Raw genomic sequence first — 6,000 nt, 5'->3', positions numbered from 1 at the left:
CAATATCCCTCGATGGTGGTAGGTAATGGTGTACAACCCCTCAAAGTTCATGCTATGCCAAGAAATATAAAACTAAGAAGTTCTATGATAGATAAAAAATATATAAAAAAAAATTAGGTGGGAGTTTTGTCACAGTGGTGTTTTCAAACAAAAATTGTGAAGAAATTTCCCTTTCATGGTTACTGTTTGATATTGATATGCTTCTTTGATTAATATTTGAGTAATTTTTTAAGGTCTATTTGTAATTAATGGATGATGCCACCAATTTAACTATTAATGGATTAAGACATGTACTAAATATTAACTGCAAAACTTTCTTGGAAAAACCAGTAAATAATAGCTAAGCAATCAAAATAATCAAAAAACCAGTAAAATTTGTAAATAAAATAAGTTCCAAATCACTAGTTCGTGGATAATGCAGGATATTATTAGTACTATCATATAATAAACATTGCTTTTAATAGTGAACATTAATATATTGAGTGATAATCCAAGCTTACAAGTAATCAAATCTATTAGATTTATTGGAGATTAATAGCATTTAAGCACTCCATTTATCCTAGATCACAGAGAAAATCACAGTATCATCACCATCATAGTTCATTAACATCAACAATTCAATATGCCACTAACTTTCGGAAAAACAAGAGATGTATAAGCACCCAAACTTATGCTTAGAAGGATTATCTGAAAAACAGAATAATTTGCTTATCTAGATTAATCTTTATCTTTCTATTACTTATTTCTAGATTAAGATACTCAAGGGTTTTTTTCCATATGAACTTTGGTTACTAAAGAGAAGAAGTTACTGGACTAGGCCAGGCCTATATCTCAATAGTAAGTCGAACCAAGACTCTTAATGAACTATAAACCTTCGTTCAAATTATCAAGAAGGTTACAAATGTATTCCAGCCTGAAATGGGCCAGTTCACAGAGAAAATCACAGTATCATCACCATCATAGTTCATTAACATCAACAATTCAATATGCCACTAACTTTTTGAAAAACAGGAGATGTATAAGCACCCAAACTTATGCTTAGAAGGAGTATCTAAAAAACAGTGAATAATTTGCTTATCTAGATTAATCTTTCTCTGTCCATTACTTATTTCTAGATTAATATACTCAAGGTTTTTCCCATATGAACTTTGGTTCGTGTTCTCCAAAGTCAAGGGCAATGTTCTTTGATAAACGTCTAAATGTATGTATTTTATACTTATGTGTGCTCATGATTATTGTATTTTATTGATGAATCAATGCCCTTTTTATGGTTTAATTGTTTAATTTTATGTTACAGGCATAAAAGAAGCCTAGGTGAGCTCAACAATGAGATTTGAGAAGAAATCGATATCGAAAACAGCTTTTTAGGGTCCCGGACACTGTAGTAGCACTGTAACAGCCTAAAGCATGAAGACTTTGTGAAAATTCTAAATCTGGAAATCCTGGTAACCTCACAACTATGAAGATAACCGCAAGAAATTCAAAGAGCAGTAGTACTGTAGCCATTTACTGTAGCAGTTTTACTGTAGCAATTTAATGAAATTTTCAGCCCATTTTCTGAGCAACCTCACGACCAGTATATTGACCGTGAAGCAGCCCGTAAGCCACCCAAAGCCACTCTTTAAAAGCTTCATTAGTGCATTTCTTTGGAAAAAAGAGAGACCCCTTCTTGGAGCTCATCATCACCATTGTAGATCTGAGGAAGAAGAAGGGTTTTGTGAGCATTTCTACGGAGGATTTGGCGACGAAAGCATGATTTTAAGCAAGATCCATCCCTAGGGCTTGCTTGTAGGAGGTTGAAGACAAGGGAAGCCATCTCTTTGAGTGGCGTCTTTGGAAGCTCATCTCCGAGGGATCCAAGTGTCATTCAGCCTCCAACCTTTGAGGGAGTTTGCTTATGTCTTGTTTAGTTGTTTTTATGGCTTTAATTGTTTGTTTTGTGACTATGAACAAGTAAACCCCTAAGGTCACCAGATGTAGGTGAACCTTGGGGGTGAACTTGTGTCGTTTGGATGTTTGATCTATCTATTGCATTTTGGCTTTGTTGTGATCCTTGTTTGGTGTATTTTAATGCCTTGGTATGCATGAGAACTCTGTGTATCAATTCTCAGGTAATACTAGGTTGCATGACCATTGCCCTACTGTTAGATCCACCAAGCTTGGAAGGGATATAAGTATAAATATGTCGTGACTATCGAGTATTTGTAGCCCCTCCATCTCTAGGGTTGTTACTAAGTTGTGTTTCAACCCTAACTTGAGAAAACTACTACTCCCATTGCAATCGTAGGAGGATTTGGGCGAAAAAGATTTCGTATCCAATACTCGTACTGGATTAGGGGTCAATTGCAGTAACCATCCGATTGACCTAATTTAGGATTTTCTCAGTTCAACTAGCCACTTGCATAATAATTCCAGCATCCTACACACTTTAGTAGCCCCCGAGGGGACCCTCATCCGTGACCATTTCCTTGCCCTAATTACTCCCCGTATCTTGCCTTCATTGTTAACATTCTAGTTGCATTTACTTAGTTCCTTGCATTTTCTCTATCACATTCGGAATTGTAGGTTAAACAACATTACGAAGAGGAAGTAAGAGTAGATTCTCGGGCCCTTGAGAATATGACCCTCTCGTGTTCGCACGAGAGGTATTCCTTGACGACCCGTACACTTGCAAATCTCAATCATTCTCTGTACTAAAGAGAAAAAGTTACTGGACTAAGCCAAGCCTCTATCTCAATAGTAAGTCGAACCAGGACTCTTAATGAACTATAAACCTTCATTTAAATTATCAAGCAGGGTACAAATGTACTCCAGCAGGTTTTGATGAATCAATAAGTACATTTCTCTACATACTTGGAGAGGTATAAGCACCCAAATTGCTCTTAAGTCTAAGCTGGTCTTGAGCCCTTACACATTTCCAAGCATGTAAACTAATGAACCACCAGCAAACAAGTTCAACAAAATAACACCTTTATTCAAAGAGATAATACATTATTAATGGTGGAAATACTTAATTCTCATCCATTGAGATGCAAATCTCTTGTTGCCTAATCGATTGAACAAAGGATCCCTCCGGTATGGTGATTAACTTCTTTTCGGAATGGTACCGCTCCTTATTGCGCGTCGTGGTGCAAGATGCCATCAATGGAGGTGCTGTGATGGTGGTGGACAACTAGGGTTTCTGATGGGGGCTTGGAGTTTGGGATGTCAAAGGCAAGGAAAATGTCCGCTAGAGTTTCTGATCAAGGGCTTAGAGTATAGGAGGTCAAAAGGAAAGGAAATGTCAGCAAGGGTTTATGATCGGGGACTTGGAGTTTGGGATGAGGGAGGGGGGTTTCTGACCTGCAGAAGAGGAAAGTGGAGGAGGGGGTTACCGGCTTGCGGAGGAGGGGAGAAGGATTGGGAGGAGGCTAGGATTGCCGGCCTGTGGTGAAGCACAAAGGGAAAGAAGGCACAGGTTGAGAAGAAAGGTTAATCAGATTCGGGTTTAATATTCTTAAACCCATTCAGAAGCACTACTCCATTCCACGTCACCATCTCATTTAATATTTTTAATTCATAATCTAATAAGAAAAACTTCACGTCATCTAATCTAAATGGCTGGTTTGATAGACGTTTGCTTTTGGACTAAGTTGGCCCATTTTCAAGAGCATGGGGACTATTTGGGCGCATTTTTGAGTAGAGGGACAAAAAAAAAGAGAGAAAAAATAGAGAGATCAATTCGGGTATTATACCAATTATTATATTTAATTTTTTGGAATGAGTAATTACTTAAATTATATAGAATTGTAGAGTCACATGTAAATTTTTCATCAATAACATTTAATTTAAAAACTAATATAATGCGCCACAAAAATTGGTGAACAAATCAAATTAAAGCCTACAATGAATTGAACAGTCCAATTAGGTCTTAGGGACTGGACCCATAACTTTTTAAGGTATTGGTCCCACAACTTATTACAGCAAACAGCTAAGATCTACCACTAGCCTCAACAAATTAACTACCTTCTTCATTGGCCAATCATAAGTGCCAACTCACTGACCGCTACTAAGCCTCATTCCTGACTCCCAACTCACTGCCAAACTTCACTCCAACCTAGGCCACAAAAATATATACTGTTATACATAATAGCAACTTAATAATGTACACGGAATTTTGGTAAAAGATATTTTAACAAGATACACTTCATAAAATGGGGAAAAGGGATATTTTGGCAGATCTAAACAACACATGACAATGTACACAGAATGCTATAGTTAGAGAACATCTACTCCGAATTTCCTCACTAATACCATCCGATCTCTCTCTTTTAATTAAGTAAAAACTAAAACTACAACTTCATGCTGATCGAAATGATCCTTCATTTCACTTTGCCTAATACCCATAATTAGCACCATAGGTTGAACCATATCCTCCTGCAAAATGGCTTGGTGAGGTTGTTTTCCCAAGGGGCCAAGATCAGAGGGTGGATAAAAGTTATCACGTTGCCTTGGAGGCATAAACTGAGGATTGCCACCATATCCTGGACCACCGGCATTTGGTGGTAGACCCTGCTGATGCACCCACAATTGTGGCGGTGACATGTTTGGGTCCATGTGTGGAGCAGACATCTGCAGATTTGATCACATAAACAAAGTAAAAAAGATAACTATATCAAGAGAAATAAGCGTTATGGGCTAGAAATGAACATTGACCAAGATACTGAGTTAAACCAATTTAGGATGTGTTTGTTTGGCCGGATATAAAACTACATGTAATTGTAATTACAAAAAACTTCAAAATCTGGTGTTTGTTTGGTTGGATAAGATCAAAAAAATAAGTTGCTTTGCTTCTTGTTTGAATTTAATTTCTTCAAGGGAACTTGTATCTTTATAAAGAAAATTAGTATACATGTATGGTAGCAAGGAAGTTAACCGCCAGAGGATCATTGGTAAGGATGACAATAAGGGCTGAATGTTAAGAGATCAAAATTTGATAATCAGGGTCTGAATACATGAGTTCAAGATAATTTAAGAAATGGTATCACAAGAAACATCCATGTAAGGTTCCAACTTCAGCACCTTTCATCACTGAACCAATGAAATCTGCGTAGGTTATCTCTGCAGGCCTAAGGCAACAGACCAAATTATCATTATAAATCCCAAGTTAGATTGCTAGGATCAGTCCTTAAGCACAACATGGCTGCAATGTCATCTGACTGTTCAGTTTTGGTTTATTATAGATGAGCACCTTCGAAAGAAGCTCAACAATATCCGGTAACTTCGTGGTCTTGATGAGTTTTTTGAACACTAGGTTAATATCTCCAAGAAGTACTATGGGTTAACAGAATTTACTAATATGGGATAGTGAAAGGTGGCTTTGTTTCTTTAGTGTGACTAATAATGACGGTGATGATTCTATGTTAAATTGGTATAGTTTTCTTGTCATACTGGTAAAGATCAATAATCGTAAGAATCACACTTTTTTGAGATTTTCATGATTGTGGATGATTGGGTTTTTTTTTTTTTCAATAGAACAAAAGCAATAGCCACTTTATACTTACCCATTACATTTTAAGGTTGATAATTTAAAACTTCGAATGAGCCACTATTCAAAAAATGGAAAATACTAAAACCAATTGTCATAATTGCTTCATGAATAGCTCTGATGCAAGATCAACAATTCAAATGGAATTATCTGCAGTAAGGTGGCATAAATTTTGAAAGTATTAAGGTGGGGTAACATGGAAAGGAAGAGGTGCATTTCCACTTCATGTTTTTTTTTACTTGTTATGGCATATTTTTTATAATGTTTCCCTGACATGTAATATATAATTTATCATTGTTTATTGGCCTATACATCTCTTATCCAAATTACCAACCCTAATTGGATTGGCTGATTAGCATTGTCAGAATTATAGACAAAAACATTATGAAACTTTCAAAGTGGTTAAATTAGTGCTATTGACAAGTATATATTGGAACATCAATTATGAAAATTCATATTTATGGCGGTCTGTG

The sequence above is a fragment of the Dioscorea cayenensis genome, chromosome 15, assembly GCF_009730915.1.
Source record: "Dioscorea cayenensis subsp. rotundata cultivar TDr96_F1 chromosome 15, TDr96_F1_v2_PseudoChromosome.rev07_lg8_w22 25.fasta, whole genome shotgun sequence".
NCBI lineage: Eukaryota > Viridiplantae > Streptophyta > Magnoliopsida > Dioscoreales > Dioscoreaceae > Dioscorea > Dioscorea cayenensis.
The sequence above is the reverse complement of the archived record's forward strand: the minus strand, read 5'-3'. Positions refer to the sequence as shown.